General features: G+C 41.9%; 1 long non-coding RNA gene across 2 annotated transcripts; it reads left to right on the top strand.

Annotated features, from left to right (window-relative positions):
* The first annotated feature begins 7,762 nt into the window (after positions 1-7,762).
* LOC110215630 (uncharacterized) lies at positions 7,763-14,692 on the top strand. 2 transcript variants are annotated; one of them, XR_002326584.2, is made up of 2 exons: positions 7,763-8,841; positions 14,297-14,692. It is a non-coding gene; the product is annotated as an uncharacterized LOC110215630 (long non-coding RNA). The 2 variants fall into 2 exon arrangements; XR_013483070.1 differs by lacking the exon at positions 7,763-8,841 and adding an exon at positions 12,583-14,102.
* Positions 14,693-18,915: the final 4,223 nt, after the last annotated feature.

The following is an 18,915-nucleotide window of genomic DNA, read 5'->3' as shown; positions in this document are numbered from 1 at the left end:
CTTTGTCGTATCTCAGCTTCAGAGGCTCCCCTGAACGCACAATCATCTGCAAACAAAAAATCATGCACCAACACTCCCTCCACTTTAGCCTTGGCTTGTAGCCTTTTCAAGTAGAAGAATTTACCATCTGTGCTGTAGTTGACCTTGATACCTTGTTTATCCTCATTGAAAGTGTTTGACATGGGTACAGCACCGGTCCTGAAGTCAGGAGGACCTGAGTTCAAATCCAGCCTCAGATCAAACACTTGACAATTTCTAGCTGTGTGACCCTGGGCAAGTCACTTAACCCCAATTGCCTAAAAACTAAAAAACAAAACCAAACAAAAGTGTTTGACAACTTGGCTGAAAATATCATGCTAAAAAGTATGAGAGCAAGCCTGCAGCCTTATTTTTCTCCATTGGTGACTAGGAAAGTCTGAGAGCATTGTCCACTATACAGAACCTGGGCAAGCATGCCATCATGAAATTGACATATAATACTGATGAACTTCTTCAGGCAACTAAATTGTGACATAATTTTCTATAAGCCCTCATGACTCACAATATCAAAGGCCTTGGTGAGATCTATAAATGTTATGTGCAGACTTCTGTTCTGCTCCTGGCATTTCTCCTGGAGTTTTTGGACAGCAGACTGTTCCTTGGCCCATTCTGAAGCCTATTAGGGAGGAGTCTGGCAAGAATCTTGCCAGCAGTGACTAAGAGAGAAGACCCTCCCCCCGCCATTATCACAGAACAATCTATTTCCTTTATCTTTATAGAGATGGACAATGGAGACATCCTTGAACTCCTGAGGGATAGCCTCCTCTTGCCATATAACCTGGAAAATTTCAGTCAGCTTTTGTATGAGCAAAGGACTCCCCACCTTGTAAATCTTTAAAAATAGAATCAGCACTAGGTGCTTTGCTACACGAAAGGAACCTAATGATTCAAAACCTCTTCTTCAGTTGGAATTTCAGGTAGGGAGGGATCAATTTCAACCTGAAGTAAATGGTTGATGGCTTCAACATTGATTGATGATGGTCTGTTGAGAACATTACGAAGCACATCTCATGTCCTTATCACTAATCAATATGGCTCCATCAACACAGAGTAGATGAGATGTACCATTGGTCTTTGGCCCTTAAATAGCCTTCAGGGCATCATAAAAGTGCTTCAGACTGTTACTGTCAGAATAAAGCTGAATTTCATCTGCCTTCTTACTGAGCCAAGAATCCCTGCATCTCTTTTTGATGGAATTAAATGCTGCCTTCTTAGAGATGGATGATCTATCCTGTCGGTAAACCCTGTAGAGTTCTCACTTTTCATTTAACAGCTTCTGAATTTCCCCATCATTTTCATCAAACCAGTCTTGATGTTTATGAGTCTTCTGACCCAGATAAGCAAACGCAGTGCTGTACACTAAATCTCTGAAAGCTGCCCACTCCTTTTCTGCTGTTGTCAACTGTGTATTGGCTCAACTTTCCCTCCAAATTAGCAACAAACTGTTCCTGCTCAGAGAAGTACTCTAATCTATTGACATTAATTCTTCTGGTAGACATTTTGCCTTGGGGCTACTGCTTTTGTTCAATGTGAATATTTAGCTTGGGGCGGGTAAGTCAATGACTAGTCCAGCACTCTGCTCCACACATTGCTTTTGGCACTGTTACATCTTGTCTGGCTCTTCTCCTTACAATCACATAGTCTATTAAATGCCAATGTTTGCTGTAAGGGTGCATCCATGAAGTTTTATTGTATTTGGGTAAATGGAAGACAGCGTTGGTGATGAGAAGGTCATTAGATGCACAAGTCTTCAGTAATAAGTGGCCATTGCTATTGCTGTTTCCAACTCCATTCCACCCAAGGACTCCCAGACATGTCTGGTAGTCTAAGCCTACTCTAGCATCACAGTCACCCGGAATTATAAACTTGTCCTCTTTTGGTACATTGATGATAATGGTCTTTAGGTCTTCATAAGTTTTTCTTTGACTTCATCAGGGTTTGTCATGGCAGGAACATAGGCACTAATGATGGTGGAGTGTTTTCCTGCAAGTGGCAATCACATTGTCATGAGCCTGTCATTTACTCTTTTTGGTATGCATACAAGCTCATTAACTAGATTAGTTTTGATCGCAAAACCTACACCAGCTTCACAGGGCTCCCCTTCACTGTGGCCACTTCTGAACAACATGGATCCAACTCCGACGTCAGTAAGTTGACCTTCATTTGCCAGCCTTGTTTCACTCATGGCTGCTATTTGGATGCAATACCTGCTAAGTTCTCTCACAAGAGCTTTTATCTTTCAGGTCTGCCAGAGTTTGTGTTGTCTATAAGTGTGAGCACATTCCGTGTACTGATGGTGAATAGAATCACCTTTGTAGAAATTTTTGTACATTTTTTTCGTGTTGCAACTACAGCGTGGGGTCCCCCGCCTGCCATGGTAATAAAGCCAGGGTTGGGTAAGCAGACAATTTTTACAGAACCTTCTCTAGCCCCTTCCTCACATCAGGAGGTGAGTAGTGCATTCCTCAAAAGACTGCTCAGACACCCGGGGGGCTGATGAATCCCACCGCAGCTTCCAGTGAGAAGATGCAGGGTTGTGACTACAGCTCCCGGTATATCTGTACCTGCTGCTTCATCACTTGCCTATTGCCACAGGATTTTGAGATAGGTAAACATGGTAAAATGGCATGAGTAGTGTCTTTCGATTCATGTGGAAATTGGATTCAGGTGAGGCAGAGCTGCACAAAGTTGCCAGCCTCACTCTCCTCCAGAGCCATAACAGTCCAGTGGTAGGACAGAGTCAAGATGACCGGTGATGGCTCAAGATACAGTGGATGACCCTGGTGTCTTTGATGTCTAACCAAGCTCTAAGTGCTCCACAGCACTTGCTTCAGCTGCCTTCATGCCCTCGGAACAAATTGTTCTTATCTGCCCATTCCACAAGTCTCCACATGCTTTCAGTAGACACCCCCCTAACTCACCAATGGGTTTGAGACCCCTTGGTTACCCTCAACCTGGTTTAGCCTGTCTGCTGAAACAGTTCACCAGGTTGTGGCTGATTCACCTGCTACAGCTTCTTGGAACCACAAGTGAATTAGGTGGATCAGGGGGACACCAAAGGTGGAAAGCAGCCCTAGAAAGAGCTCAGCAGCCCTCACACCAGAGCTACCAGTCTTTCCTAAACACACCCTGTCCCTCTTCAGGCCTCCTAATCACATGGTGATTAGCTGCTGAGCCAGAATTTGAGTGCATTTGAAAGTCCCTAAGTAGACAATGTGAATTTCTGGTTCTTTCTTTTTCCTGCTGGCTGTGTTAGAATGAAGAGGTAAGAACTACGGTAAGTCCTCAGTGGTCCCACTGGAGTTACTGTCATGGAGCCCATGAATGAATGGCCCTGCTTTTGCTTGTCTCTGTTATGTCTATTCTTCCTACTCTTAGGTTAAAGAATATTGGAGATGGCTGTGATCTTGTGAACTCTGAAAAGACTGGAAGAGCCAGCACTACAAGTTTTCACACAGCTAGTTAAGTGTCAAGTATCTGAGGCTGGATTTGAACTCAGGGCCTCCTAACTCCAGGGCTGATATTCAAACCACCACGCCACCTGGCCGCCCCTGGACTAGAAGTCTAGAAGTTGGAGTCTATGCTGTGATTTGTTGGACGCCAATCATGACTGAGGTAGCAGCAAGGTCCTAAAGAGTGACCTGATTGACCCAGCCCAGCAGTAACAAATATTGGACTTATCCATCCATCACCTATGCCAAATTTAGAAGTGAACTTGGTGAGGTAAATGCTATGTAGAAACTGCTGTAAGTTTGATCCCACTCTCCCCAGGGACTGAGGTATTAGAGGGAAGAATGTTAGGGGATGTTTGAAACTTTTGTTTTTGCTATATCTTTGCAATAACTTTAGCTTTGTAAAAATTAGTTGATGTTAATTAGCTAAAGCCATTAATATTGGAGAGAATATACTACAATGGGGGTTCAAGGTGATAGCATTAGAAAAAGACACTTTTATGGCCCCTCAGAAATATTCCTAGAACTGTAAGAAGGCCAGATGTAACTAGCCTTGCACCGGAGGACCTGATTGATTCATCAGTTTGTGTGTATTTTGGACTAAGGATCTTCAGAGGATATTTTGAGTATCCTTCCAAGTACTATATGTACAGTCAACAATTAATTAATTAAGAAGCATTTATGAAATATCTAGTATATGCCCAACACTGTGCTAAACTCCAGAGGGATGCAATGACAAAAGTGATACAATTCCTGCCCTCAAGGAGCTTACATTCATTCCATCAGGGGAGACAATGCATCACAAATTGCTGTGACTGTGTTCAACTGAGGAGGTAAGGGCCACTGTAAGCCCTCAGTGGTCCCAGCAGAAGGATGGTCATGTAGCTCATGTACGAATGATCCCACTTTTGCTTGTTTCTCCTGTGTCTATTCTTCCTACTCTTAGGTTAAAGTGTATCAGAGATAGATTTATATAGGTGTGTGTAAAATAACTGCAAAATAGATACGAGGTGATTGGAGCCTAGGAGGAAGAACTAGGAAAGGTTTTTGGAGAAAAGGTGGTGCTTGCAGGAAACCAGGGATTCCAAGAAGTACAGATAAGGAGGGAGTGAATTCCAGGTTTGAGGGATAACCAGTGGCAAGGTATGAAGACAGTGAATAGAGTGCAATGTGTGAGGAACAGTAAGAAAAACAATTTGACTGGACCAGAGAGTACATGAATGGGAATAAAATTAACAATGGGAAATCCCAGAGGCCATGGAGAGAACACCACAATTTCTCCCACTGATGACTTAACAACTCTGTATACTGGTAATTAACAAGCAGAATTGATGGAGAGGAAAAACTGCAGAGATTTCTTCTGCTAAGTAATTAGTGCCACTTCAGGAAGTAGAATTTTAGAAACTTTGTGGAAGGGACTTGAGCTAAATTCCCATGCTCCTTGAGGGTAGAGACTATTTCATTTAGTGCCAAGCATAGTGCCTGGTATACAGTAAGTGCATAATAAATACTTGTTGAATGAATAAATGTTCACATTGAAATAAACATTATGAAAAGAGAGAAAGCAGGAGTCAAATGAAAAAATTGAGAGGAAAATGAATCTAAATACAATTAAAATAGACTTGAGAGAGAACTCTAGTTATAGATCACCTTCTGTTTAAAGAAGGAAGGAACTGATGAATTCATTCATTAGAGCAGTCAGTTTTGACTTCTAAAGTAGGACGGTTACCCGTCTTGGAGATATTTGCCTGTCTTAGTGATGTTTCATCAGGTAAGTAATTGTGCAAATGAGACCACCAGCTAGCTTTTTCACACTGACCCCCCCCATTAAAAAAAAATACTAGAGCTTCACCTTAATGTTGTCCTTGGGGTCCATACCACAATAATGATTGTCATCTGATGACTCCTGTTCATGCTACAGTAACTACATCCTCTTTGACTTGTATCCAAAAAGTAGAGTCACAGAATTTGTTATAAATAACTTCAAGACATAAAGTCCAACTAGTGCCTTAAAGAAAATCCCCTTAGCAACATCCCTGAGAAATGATCATCCAGCCTTTACCTGGAGGTGTCCAATGAGGGGACCCCTCCCTCATATCCAGATGTAGTCCATTCTACACTTGGATGGTTCTAATTGTTAGTCCTTGATAGAAGGAAAAAACTCCTTCCACTTGCTACTTTTGCTGCTGCCTCTGAGGCCAAGCAGAACTAGTCTAATCTTTCTTGCATACTACAATCCTTCATATACTTGAAGACCGTTGTTATGGCTCCATTAAGCCTTCTCTTTTCCAAGCTAAACATCCCTGGTTTCTCAACTAATTCTCACATGGTATGAACTGTGGACCCTTCAGCATCAGCAGAAGTCTCCCACCTCTGAGTGTTCTCCATCTTTTCAAAGTCCTTCCTAAAAAGCAGCTTGGATATCTCATGCCCCTTTAAGGGTATAGGAGAATCCTGGGAGAGGGGTGGAATGTAATATTCCTCACCTCCAAGTTGGGTCCTGGGTAATCAGTGTTACAAATAAATGATTATTGAGTGATCAATTGAAAAATCAATAATGGTTCAGGAAAACAGATTATTAAACAACCCTCCTCAAGGCAGAAAAGTGGAGGATTACTAGAACTGAATCCTGTGAGTCAACATTGCATACGTGTAATAGCCAGAGCCCCAAAGCCCATTGGTATGGGACTCTCTCCTCATTGATGGAGATCAAAGTCCCTTGATCACATAAGTCAAATGGAAAAGATTTGGAGAGAGGAGTAGATTAGAGAGAAGGGGGTTAGGACCAAGAAAACGGATAGCTGTGCCTTTAAGATAGTCTTGGAAGGAATTGGGGGAATTGCATAGTAGAGAGAAAATAAAGCAGAACTAACTCTAAGAGCTGTAGAAGATTGTGAAGGAGGGGGATAAAGTTAATTTTTGAATAGGTGGAAGCACATTATCTAGTTAAGGCTTTTGCTTTTATCTCTGATGGCCTGCCTTTTGGTTATTTCATTGTTTGAAAGCTTACATCAGAAATGGGGCAGGTAAAATTATTTTAAAAGGGAAATAAAATTAAAACCTGTTGATTCTGCTTGTTGGCAGCTTTGAAGAAAGATTTAATAGGAAGAGGACCTGGAACTTTGGGTGCAAAGGGGTTTAGGGAGTAATTTACAAATTTGCTTTTCTCTAGCCTATGGTGGTGCCCCACCACCATAGATAATTTTAATGAAAACTTCCTATAAACATAGCTCATATTATATGGTGCTTTATGCTTTTCAAATAATTTTCAACTTCACTCTCATTTAATTCTCACAACAAGCACGTCAGGTAGCTAATAGGTATTATTAGCTCACATTTATAGATGAAGAAACAGAGGCTCAAAGAGGTTAAATGATTTGACCATGAATGGATGTGCCAGGCAGTGTTTGGGGCAGGGGGTACAAATGCAAAACTGAGACAATTCCTGCCCTCAAGGATCTTAAGGACTCTCTCTCTCTCTCTCTCTCTCTCTCTCTCTCTCTCTCTCTCTCTCTCTCTTTGTGTCTCTATTTCTGTCTGTCTCTCTGTCTCTCCTTCTCTCAATGGTGGATAAAAAAGGATATTTTGATCTCGAAAGTCACAGGAATGGTAAATGGAGCTATAAAGCAGTCAATACACACACTCTTTCCAGACTGAAGCTATGGTAGCCCTAATTTGATTACTGTGCTGAGTGGTGGTAAGGAAGGAATGGAGTTGCCTGAGGAAGGCAGGTGAAACATGATGGGAGATCTGGGGCTAGTGAGATGCAATGGGCTCTCACCAATTTGAACAAAATGGCCCCAAGAGTTCCAAAGCTGAGTGATTGTTCTGTTACACAACTAGTAAGCGGAGGAGTGAGAACTCTAAGCTCAGCGCTCTTTCCATTGCACCGCACTGCCTTTGGAATATTGGAGGTTGAGGAACCCTGAGTTCAAAAAATGTTCGCTGAAAATCTACCGTTAGAGATTTATTCTTTTGGAGTCTTATGTCCTGGAAAGAAGGTCACATCTTAAGCCTTTCTCAGCTAACACTCCAGCAGGTTAGTTAGAGGGATTAATTGACAGCTGGATGAAAACAAGTCAAGCCCCTGCGTTGGGGGACAGGCACCAGACCCCAAGGAGGAAAAGCCAATAGGAGGAAAAAGAGGACGGTCTAAAGACTGCAACCCACAGCCTCGCGCCCCCCCCACTAGGGAGGGAATAGCACCCTACCCCCACTCCCACTCTAACTACTCCCAGCTGTTGAATTCAGTTTAATGCTTATGTACCGTGTGAATGGGGCTTCTCAAAGACCTTCCCAGAACCTGCTGTTATCAGTTCTGCATCAGCCCCTAACCCTGGGGAGAATTAGGGAAAACTGATGAGGTGGGAGAAAGAAAAAGACTAATTCTCCCAGTTAGATGGAGCATGAATGAAAAGTGTATTTCCCTAGGAAAGGTGGAAGACAGTGCTTGTGGTTATTCAGAAAGAAAATACTCTGCTGTGCCTACAAGTAATTGGGACAAGTGAGCCTACATTTTCAAGTGCAAGCCGAGGGAGGATTGAGGGCAGAGAGGAAACGTCGGCTGTCTTTTGTTCACCTCCCTCCCCCTGCAGATTGATCAGGTGTGAGTGATCCATAGAGGCCGAGGAACCATTCCAGGTTTTCTGGCTTGCCTCCGAGCTGCCTGGGGCCGGGGTACCAGGAGGCTGGCCTCTTGCTCGAGGGAGCTGCTGACGCCTGCTTCTGTGGGGTGTCAGAGCTGTTAGCTCGACAGGGTCGTTTGCTTTGTCCTGCCCTGAGAGACAGCTCGTTTGCTTGCTCGTTGCAAAGCCGCCGATGTGCACGGGGTGAAGCTATTGTGCTCTGCAGCTTCGGGTACCTTTGTCCCTTTTCCCAGGCTTCTCTATGAGCTGCGCTCCCGAGAGCTCTTAGCAAGCTACAGCGTTATAACGTTTCAACGTTCAATCCTTTTTCTCAGCAGCTCACAGAGGGTTTCTTTGTTTTTGCCTCACTCACACCTGACTGCATTACAGCCTTCCTCCACCCCCCACCCCTTCTCCCTAAGCCTTGGCCAAAGCTTGCAGAAAACCCCGTGGTCTGGACGGAGGTGGTGACTGCGCCTCTGGCTCCCAGCCAGGGCACTTTCAGCAATAACAACATTAGTCATGCCTCTTACCAGAAACGGCATCGACAAGCAGCCAGGATCCATGTGGCCCTGGGCGGTTTGCTTCATTTCCTTTACATGTTGTTTTCAGCTGCAACCTGCGTTTTCATGCCAAGCAGGGACTTTGCCTAGAAGCCTCAGTTCGCCTCCAAATGGGGCTGGTGGCTTTCAGGGGGATTGGGTCGCACGCGCTCGTTGGGGAGGGTGAGTAATGTTGGTCAAATGTAGGCAGCACAGGTTACTAGGCTTAATGGGGCTGGGGATGAAGTTGGGGACATCATTCTGAGTATGTATACACAACTCCGTTACTTCCAATCTTCCAAACAGTGCAGGGGTCTTGAGTTTCCGTCCTGGTTCTTACATTTCACTAGGCCTGTGATTTTAGGCGAGTCATTTAACGCCTCTGGGCCTCAGTTTCTTTATCTGTAAATAGAGATCCCTGCGCTATTTAACTGTTATGGTCATTCCACTTTGCAAACCTTAAAAGAACTTTACATGGTGTCCCCAAAGTCTTAGAGCAGTTTTCAGCTTTAATAGCTTGAAACTTCCCTAAGACTTTGGGGATATCCTGTATAATGTTATTAAAATGTAATATTGAAGGTATAAAAAGATTAATAATGCAGGCTCCTCTTTCAGTAGCAAAATTATTCTTTGAGAAATTAATTCCTGGCATCTCTTTTTGTCTATAGGTTTGGGGGTGGTTTTTTTTTAAAGTCACTGGTTATCTTAGCTATCCTTTACAATATCATTGTGATAAGGTCATTATCGTTTTCCTTTTTCATGGGAATCCAAAAAAGGGAAGATAATTTGATCAGCTTCACACCAGAACACAGATTGCTTGGTGCAATGAGGTAGACCAGCTCTCTTAGTCGTTAAACCTTCTAGTCTACTTTGGGATTCCCTTCTCCCCAACCTGGGAGATGAAGCTGGATCAGTGGAACAATGTGATTCTCACCTTCTAGGTCCTTAAGCAAGAACTGTTCTAAAGAGGGAGAAGACAATAGCTCCCACATGTTTTTCTATGGATAGATGTATAAGTGTGTCTCTGTGGAGACAGAGTGTATACTCACAACCCTAAGAAATAGGTCATATAAGTAAGGCTACTTTGAAGTTACCTTCCTCCAACCTGAGGGATGAAGCTGGATTAGTGGAACAATGTAATTCTCACTTTGTAGCTCCTCAAGAACTGCTCCAGAGAGGGAGAAATGATTATTGTTGTTGAGTCATTCAGTTGTATCCAATAGTTCACAATATTTGTATGTATGTATATGTATGCAGAGAGAGAGAGAGAGAGAGAGAGAGAGAGAGAGAGAGAGAGAGAGAGAGAGAGAGAAAACACTTGTAATGACCTAGGAAAAGGTAGTATAAATAATATTCTCATATTGTAGGTGAGGATCTCACAAAGGTAAGAGAACTTGACCAAAGTCACTCTAACTATTGAGTATTGGGGTCAGGATTCAAACCCTGTTACTTAGTGCAGTACTCCTTCCACTAAGCCACACTGACCCTCCCCTTTGTCTTCACTATTCTGTCCAGGAAAGATCAAGTCTTCCAGCAAACTAGCATCAAGGCAAAGATAGCCCCTAAAAATCTGCCTCTTTTTTCCCTTCTTTGCAAAGATTAAGAGTTTACTTAACTGTCAATTTCAGGAGGACCCTTTTCTTAGCTATATTTTGCATCGTACCCAAAAGGATTTATGTTATGTTGCATCAAACAGTAGAATGTAAGCTCCTTGAAGGCAGGGATTATTTTTCTTTGTATCCCCAGCACCTGCATTGGTAGAGAAAGTTTCCCATTTGGGGTTACAGAATCCAATGAAATTGTATACAGAGTCCCTATCCCTTTTGCTGTCCCTACCTCTATGCCAAACACAGTGTCTTGAGCATCATTTCCCACCCGGCTACACTCTTTGTCATTTTTTAAATGTGAAAGTGAGGCCCAGAGAGGTTATCATTTGGATGAGACATACCTAATTAGTAATGGAGTTGGAACTAGAACTTGAGTACACTGACTCCTGGGCCAGTTTCTCCTCAGCTACACAACTGACCATCCACTTTATGGCCTTCTATTTTTTCCCCACTATCTTCCAAATATTGGTAGAGTTTGGCATTCTTTTTGCTTTTACATTGCTTATGTTAATGGAACCTTTTCCTCCACTCCACTCCTGGAGGGTCATCCCTTATACCAATGAAAAAAGGGGGGAAAAAGTTCATCAAAACTAACCAACATATGGAAAAAATTTGATGTAATATGTCATGTTCCACAGATATTGTCCTCTTGAGAAGTGCATGGAATTGACTCTTTGTATCTTTTCGTTGGGGCCAAGCTTGTTCCTTGCAATTTCAAAGCATTCAGTTTGAATTATTTTTTGCTGTTCTCCCCCCAGTTTACATTGCAGTAGTCATTGTTTGTTTTCCTGGTTCTGTTTGATTCACTCTGCAGCAGTTCACAGGAATCTTCCCATGCCTTTCTGAAATCACTATATTCATCATTTCTTATAGCACAGTAATATTTCATTACATTCATGTATCACAATTTGTTTAGCCATTTCTATAACAATGTGTATTTGCTTCGTTTCCAAGTTCTTTGCTACTACAAAAACTGTTGCATTAAATCAGGGGTTCTTAACCTGGAGTCCATGAACTTGTTTATACACACACATATACATATGTGTGTATGTGTATATATGACTATATTCAATATGATTGTTTTCCTTTGCAATCTTCCACATTTTATTTTTAAAGCGTGTTCTGAGAAGAAGTCCACAGGCTTCACCAGACTTCCAAAGACAGCCATGACACAGAAAAGGTGAAGAACACCTGTTTTTAGTATTTTGGTACTTACATTTCCTTGCGTTTCCTCATTGACCTCCTTGGCGTATTTGCCTAGGAAGGACACTAGGTCAAAGGGTATGGGCATTTGGGCCACTCTCTTCCCATCTGTAAATCCAAATTGCCACATGTAGGGGATGTTGATCAAGATGACCTCTGAAGTCTCTTCTCACTCTGAGTTATTATGATCCAGTGACTAAGAGGGTAAAGACAGAATTTAATTTTCCAGGAAGCAGAGCTGGGTTCTAGCCTCTGTGCTGTGAGTTTGTTCTGCTGAGTGACTGGCTGCCCCAGCAACCCAGGCTGTTATTTCATGAAGTTCCCACAGCAGCAAAAGCTTTGACCATTACCCTATCCTTTAGCTCTCAGTGGGATGACAATTCTGTCTTCAATGTCCCACTGACCTCATTGTTAAAACACTTAGCAGAATTTTGTGGGTGTAGTATAAAGATTGGAACGTTTTAGGGTCATGTTAAAGAAGGCAGGCCTGGGAAATAGTCTGTCAACTGTCTGGGGAAGGGAGGGTTTTGTGCTCTTATTTCACCATTAAAATTGGCGTCTGGTTTGGTTTGAAAAATCTTGGCCCAGTCTTGCTTCAGTGGCTAGCATGGATTCAGTATCCCTTGGGCTCTCCGAACTAGAGATGATCTAGGTCTGTTCCCTACCCTCTATTCCCAGCTATAGTGATCTCTCTGGAACCTGTGCTCTTCTGCATTTTTTTTTTTTGCTCTTCTGCATTTCATCTGTACCTGATGCCACATGGCATTGGCTTAGCAGGGTTTCTGCATCATGTAACAGGACTTAGGGGCTGAAGAAGTAGTGAGGTAGACTGTAATCTTCAGACCAGTCCCTGGGGCCACATGTGTGGGCATTGTTATTCTGAATAGTCCTAAACTCCTAACTATCAGAAGGCCGTGGTCCCCAAAACATGGTGGCAGAATAGTTCCCAGATGAGAAGACTTGGAGCTACCTCAAACAGAAGCCTTGCTGCTTTTATTTCATTTCAATTCAAGAAAGGAAGAAAGAAAAAAGAAAGAAAGAAAGAAAGAAAGAAAGAAAGAAAGAAAGAAAGAAAGAAAGAAAGAAAGAAAGAAAGAAAGAAAGAAAGAAGAAAGAAGAAAGATCAGATGCCTATAAGGTACAGAATACTGGGCTAGATGCAAGAGGGAGAAACAATGAATAACTAAGACAGAATCCTTGTTCCCATAGAGCTGACAGCCAGCATTAAAGGGACAAAAGGTTGTCTTTTTCAGAATGAGACCTTGAGATCAGTCTAGCCTCTGTGTTCAATCAATCCTCCTGCATAGTGAGTCATCCAAAGCACTGTGTACTCATTTTGCTGTTCAGAATGCTGGAGTTATGTTCTTTTTTCACATTTACATTTTTTCTTTGTTATATACTCTTTTGTAACAAACAAAAACAGTTAAGCAAAACCAGCTGACCCACTGACCTTGAGGACGGTGTATAGGCACAGATCATTCACTTCCTTTCTTATGTGCAGAGGGAACTGTGTTAAACAGCACATGCTGGAATGAATATTTTTCCCTTTCACCTTCCCTCTCCTTACTAAATGACTGAAGAAAATAAGTATTTCTACCCCGAGGTATGTATGGTATGGGTAAAAATGTTCTAACTTGGAATGGCTGGATTAGATTAGAAGGCCCCCAGTATATTGGTTATATGTCCTATGAAGGATTTATGGGAATACATGGATAAGAGTTAGGCAGGCATGAGCAGGTTGCAATTGGAAGTAATACCTACACATCAATGAAATCATAGGTCTAACTAAGTATCCAGGTTGTGACCTGTGTGCTCGCAAATGGGGAAATGGTGTAAGTATAATGTCGGGATACCGTGCATTCGTTTTTTTGGGGGGTGGGGTATCCTAGGTGGAGGCTAGAGCAGCCATGTGGCATAGTAGATAGAGCACCAGGCCAGGAAGACTTGAGTTCAAAGGTGGCCCCAGACAGTTACTAGCTGTGTGACCCTGGGGAAGTCACTTAACTCTGTTTGCTTCAGTTACTTATTTATAAAATGAGCTGAAGAAGGAAATGGTAAACTACTCCAGTATGTTTACCAACAAAACTGTCCATGGGGCCACTTAGAGTTGGACCGGACAGAACAACAGCAGGAAGGTGGAGGCTATGAGCTAACATTGAGAGAAATCTCCCCAATGTATATGTAAATGAATCTCTGAAATCAGGGTTGTGTTTTATACCATGGGAGGAATCTCAGGGTACAAATCATATGCCAGTAGGCAAGGTACAGGTACTGTAGTTACAGAGGCTGGCTAGGTCCTGCTTAATACACAAACCTAACTTTTCTCTTTTTTATGCCCAGTACAGCTAGGTTCTTTCTTTTAGTCTACAGTCTTTGAGAAAAGAGATGTTCTTTCTGGTGGGTTCAACCCTTGAGTCCAGGCCCAAATGGTCCCCCAAATTACAGCAAACCCAAGTTTTTATCCTGGTCTCCTTGTTCAGTTGTTTCAGTCATGTCTGACTCATCCTGACCCCATTTGGAGTTCTCTTGGCAAAGATACTGGAGTGGTTTGTCATTTCTTTTTTTCCAGCTCATTTTACAGATGAAGAACTGAGGCAAACAGGGTTAAGTGACTTGCCCAAGGCCACACAGCTAGTAAGTATCTGAGGCCAGACACAAAAATGAGTCTTCCCGACTCCAGACCTCGCACTCTATCCACTGTGCCACCTAGCTGCTCCATTCTGGTAGTGTAGCTCCCTTTCTGCCAAAGTATTTGCAGCCCCTTGGATGAAGCCTGTGGGATAGGATGGAAATCTTCAATTTTGTTTTTGTTTTTGTTTTTGATCCAGGGACTAAAAGAAGTTATGCCTTAAAGAGAGTCCATTCCCCTTACACTGGAGAAGTCTCACGTGAAGCCAAATGTGCACGAATTAGCTCGGATGCCCTGTGCAGAAATTACTGAGAGTGATCAGAATTAGAGACAGTTGGGGCAGCTGGAGTGTGAGTTGCCACTGGATTGTGGCTGCTATATGTCCTTAGCCTACCATGGTTGAGAGAGCATACCAAGACGAAGACTAGAATTTTCTCAGGGCAAGCCAATTGTTGAAGATTTTTCCTGTCCCTTCCCCCTCCCCACTTTCTACTTGGAAGAGCACACACTAAATTCAAAACTTACTTGTTCTTTGAAGTTTGTTTACATTTCTGTTCAAACTAGCATTAAATAAAAATATATTTGATTGTGGCAATTTATGATTTTTATGTGTGTTTTAACTGTGGGAATGGAATGTGAGAGACAGTGATGGGTATGTTAAAGGAGAGAGAGAGAGAGAGAGAGAGAGAGAGAGAGAGAGAGAGAGAGAGAGAGAGAGAGAGAGAGAGAGAGAGAGAGAGAGAGAGAGAGAGAGAGATAACAAACTCACTCTCAGAAATTTGCTATAATCTTCCTGGCTAGGGGCTTTGGAGCCAAATGAAAGAGAACCATATTGATTTATACTTTATAACTTTTCAAAACAGGGTAAAATCATGGATCCAGTGTTCCCCCAGGGCAGAGGGCAAACTCAGCAGCAGTAGTTTATATGTGGTGGGGGGTGGGTTGGGGTTGGGTTGGGACCAGCTGCTTTAGAGGGCCACTTAACCTTCCCATTGTTCAATTTGGAGCTGCTTGAGGAGGAATGGAAGACTCTTCTAGGTAGGATAGGGAGGAAAAATCCTAATCCTTCCTTTCCTGAAGCAGCCCAGCAGAACCTTTTCAATTTTTGCAAACAACACTACTCTAAGCTCTCTCCCCAGACATGGCTAAAATAGACCTAATTCATATGGTTTCTGTTATAGACATTTTGTCACATCGAAAAACACTTCTTGTTACGTTTCCTGGCTACCGCTCTGGATTACAGCTCAAAGCATGTGCTGTTGTAGGCTAAGAAAGAGAAACCATCCTCAGGTTTGAATGAAGGTAGGGGTAATGAAAGGCAGGTTTTTTCTTCTTTAGATCCTACTCCCCTGTGGCCTCAGATGTCTATATTTGCATATTTCTGTGTATATTTATTTAAAAATTTTTTTATTGATGTTTTCTGTTTCTTACATCACCATAATATCCCATGTATCCCTCCTCTGCCTCCCAGAGAGCCTTCCCATACAATAAATATAGAGGAAAAGAAAAAAAAAGTCAGCTCAACTGAGATAAATTGAAAAAGTCCAGAAACATGTGACATGTATAATACCCATGGACCTCCTACCTCCATGAAGGCTAAATTGGGGGTATCTTCTCATATCTCTTCATTTGAGTCCTTTTTGATCTTTATAATTTTGTTATATTTAGTTTTTTGGAGAGTGTCATTCTTTTCATTTATATTGTTGTGTATAGTATATTATGTGTATATTATCTGTGTGCTGTGTGTTGTTTTCTTGTCTCTGTTAGTTCACTCTGCAACAGTCCATATAGATCTTTCCATGCTTCTCTGTATTCATCACACATCATTTCTTACAGCACAGTATATTCCATTGCATTCATGTACTGCACTTTGTTTAGCCATTCCCTGATTGATGGGGACCTACTTTATTTCCAATTCTTAGCTATCAGAAGAAGTGATATTCATTTATTTGGATAAACAAAGTATTCATGACAAGCAACATGAACTAGCAAACCCAAGGTAAGGAGTCTAATTTGACCACACAAGTATCATTGAAATTTGATGAAATGAGACTCCTGACTACAATGTAGTTATGCAAGGGTATATTAATTTGAAACAAATGGAATAGGTTAAAAAAAGAGAGTTGGAGCATATTATCAGTTTACTGTTGGAAGACAGGGAGGTTTATTTATATAGCACTGAAGTTTGCTGTGTTAGATATACATATTAATGGCAGGAATGTGAACTAGGTGAATGGAGTTAGCTTTTTTAGCTTGTATTTTGTTGTGTATGCTGCCCCTCTGAGTTGTGTGTTTCAGCCACGTGTGTTCCATACAGGCGTGTATTCCTCATGTATGATGCCTACGAATACTCACTCTCTCCACTGATAGTATGCCCCAAGTTTGTGGGAATAATGTCCTACTGCAGTGCTTTTTACTGCACCATCTCATTAAGTGACTTTGCTTTGAACTGATTGTATCCTGTGGCTGACGAGAGAAAAAAAAGGAAACTCATTTGTGGGGACTCTTGAACTATGATTTTAGGTGGGTGAACCTCAGAAGGCACCTTGATCCTGGTACAACCATGCTTTGTGCCGTGTATGTGTGTGTGTGTCTGTGTGTGTGTGTCTGTGTGTGTGTGTATGTGTGTGTGTGTGTGCTCATCCTACACTATAGGATGTAGCATCTTTAAGCTTTTAAGTCTTAAAACTATGTGAAAACTTTGGAGACAGTCTGTATAAAAAGATACACTCATGAGGAAATCCAGGAACAAGGAAGAGGAAGTCTGATGGAGAGAAATGGAGTGAAGATCAATCTTGACAGTAATATTGTCATCAGAGCATAGTATAGACCACCTGGATGGAAATAAATGAGGAATTAGGGGAACAGATCACAAGACCAGGAGACCTGAATTATCTGGACACTTTTTAGTGATCTCTCTGCCAAAAGCAGACTAATTAATAACTTCCCGACTTGCCTCAATGATCATTTCATCCATCAAAATGCTGAGAAATTTACAAGAGGGCAGATGCTGTTCTCAGCATCACTCTTATTCACAAGAAGGTGGGGTGGAAATGATCAGAACCTTGGAGTAAAGTGACCATCTCTAAATTTGTGATAGAAAAGAGGAATACCACTGAGAAAAATGATTATTTTCTTATTACATTAACAATCAATTTAATATATGGGACCCAAAGATCTTCTTTTCCTCTTGCTCATTCAAAGCCCAGTCTCTCAGGATATTTCTGCCCTTGCCCCAAAATTCATCCTACCCAGACCATCCTATGTAGGTGGAATTCTTACTATGACTCCACCATTGTTCAACTCTGGTAGGACTGGGTGGAGAATAGATTCTTTTGTATAGATTGCTAGAGGGGGAATGATCTGGGAGAGTGCTGACATGATCAAAGTCACATCTCCCAGCCCCTCATTAGAAAAATCCCACCTCTCATTATGATATTCATTCTGTCATTAATTGTTAACCAATCAGAGTTGATTTTCACCCTCTGGGACACCCAATTTTCCAAAGGCATTTAAACATTCAGTGACCTCCATGTGGGGTCTTTGGTTATGGGAGAAACCACTGACCTCAAATTTATTAATTATTTGCTAGCATAATTAATAAATTGATTATTAATTACCCAGAAACTCTGTCTCTTGGGCTTCTCATTTGTCTCACCACATGTAGTATGACATGCATCCTAGAAGAGCAGATTTCAAAGAATTCAGAGGAAGGATAGGCAGAATGCCATGGATGGAAATTCTATGGGAAAAGTCAACCCAGGAGGAATGGGAAGTTTTCAAGAATAAAATTCTGAGGACACGATAAGAAACAATTATGAGGAGTAAAGAGACTGATTTGGATACAAAGGGAATTCATCAACAACTTAGATTTTTAAAAACACATGAAAAAGATTGAAAGGATGCTTGGTGTAGTGGCCTTGAAGCCAAGACCTTCATGGTAGAGGAAGTTTCCTCAAATGGAATTTCCCTGTTTAAGTGAAATCAAAGGTCCAGTCCCTGTCCCTATTCCTGTAAAGTGGCATAGAAGGTGGGGATTAATACAAATATACAGTATAGTTTCAGAATTGTTAAAGGTCAGATGAGCTGAGGCTATTGAAGGGGAAGTAAGGACAATAAAAGAGGTGTCTTTTTTAAAGCTATATTGGCAAAGGGAGAAAGATTAAAGAAGTGAAAGAACTCCTGTTTGGGGAAGATGAAACACTGATGACAGAGAAAACCAAGCTACTCAATTATTCTGTTTTCTCTGCCAAGGAGGATGATTTCTGAACTGGACAAGAGAGATAAAAAAATTACTCACAGGTTGTTGATTCTCTAGATAAATAAGTAAGGAATAAGTGAGCATCTACCTGCCCTTGAAAAGTTCAAGTTACCTGTGCCAGCTGAATTACATTTTCAGGCACTAAAATAACTGATGGTTGTTATGGTTGAGTCACAGTCAGTGATCTCTGAAAGCTTGTGGAGAAAGAAAGGAACACCATAGAGAAGGACAAATGTTCCCATTGTTTAAAAAAAGAGGGAGGGAAAAAAGCATGGAATCTTCAGACTCTAAACCAATGAACTGGTCTTGGATTCTTCACAAAATCCTAGAATGGATTGTTAACAGGATGGTTAGTTAAAAGCAAGAAAAGGAAGCCCTTGATCCTTGGCTCTTCCATTCCCAGTTCCCTGCCCTACCTCATTCCAACCTCTGGATTTGGAGATCCTAGCTGGGAAAGGGACCTTGAAAAGCAAAGTGATTCAAGGCCAGGTAAAATTCTGAGGGGCAACCCTGGCCTCTTCCATCTCAGGTACCCAAACTGTTCTCACCAGGGAGGT

Source organism: Phascolarctos cinereus, unplaced genomic scaffold (genome assembly GCF_003287225.1).
Source record: "Phascolarctos cinereus isolate Bilbo 61053 unplaced genomic scaffold, phaCin_HiC Scaffold_726;HRSCAF=1367, whole genome shotgun sequence".
Classification (NCBI taxonomy): Eukaryota; Metazoa; Chordata; class Mammalia; order Diprotodontia; family Phascolarctidae; genus Phascolarctos; species Phascolarctos cinereus.
Note: the sequence above shows the minus strand (reverse complement) of the source record. Positions and strands in the feature narration are given on the sequence as shown.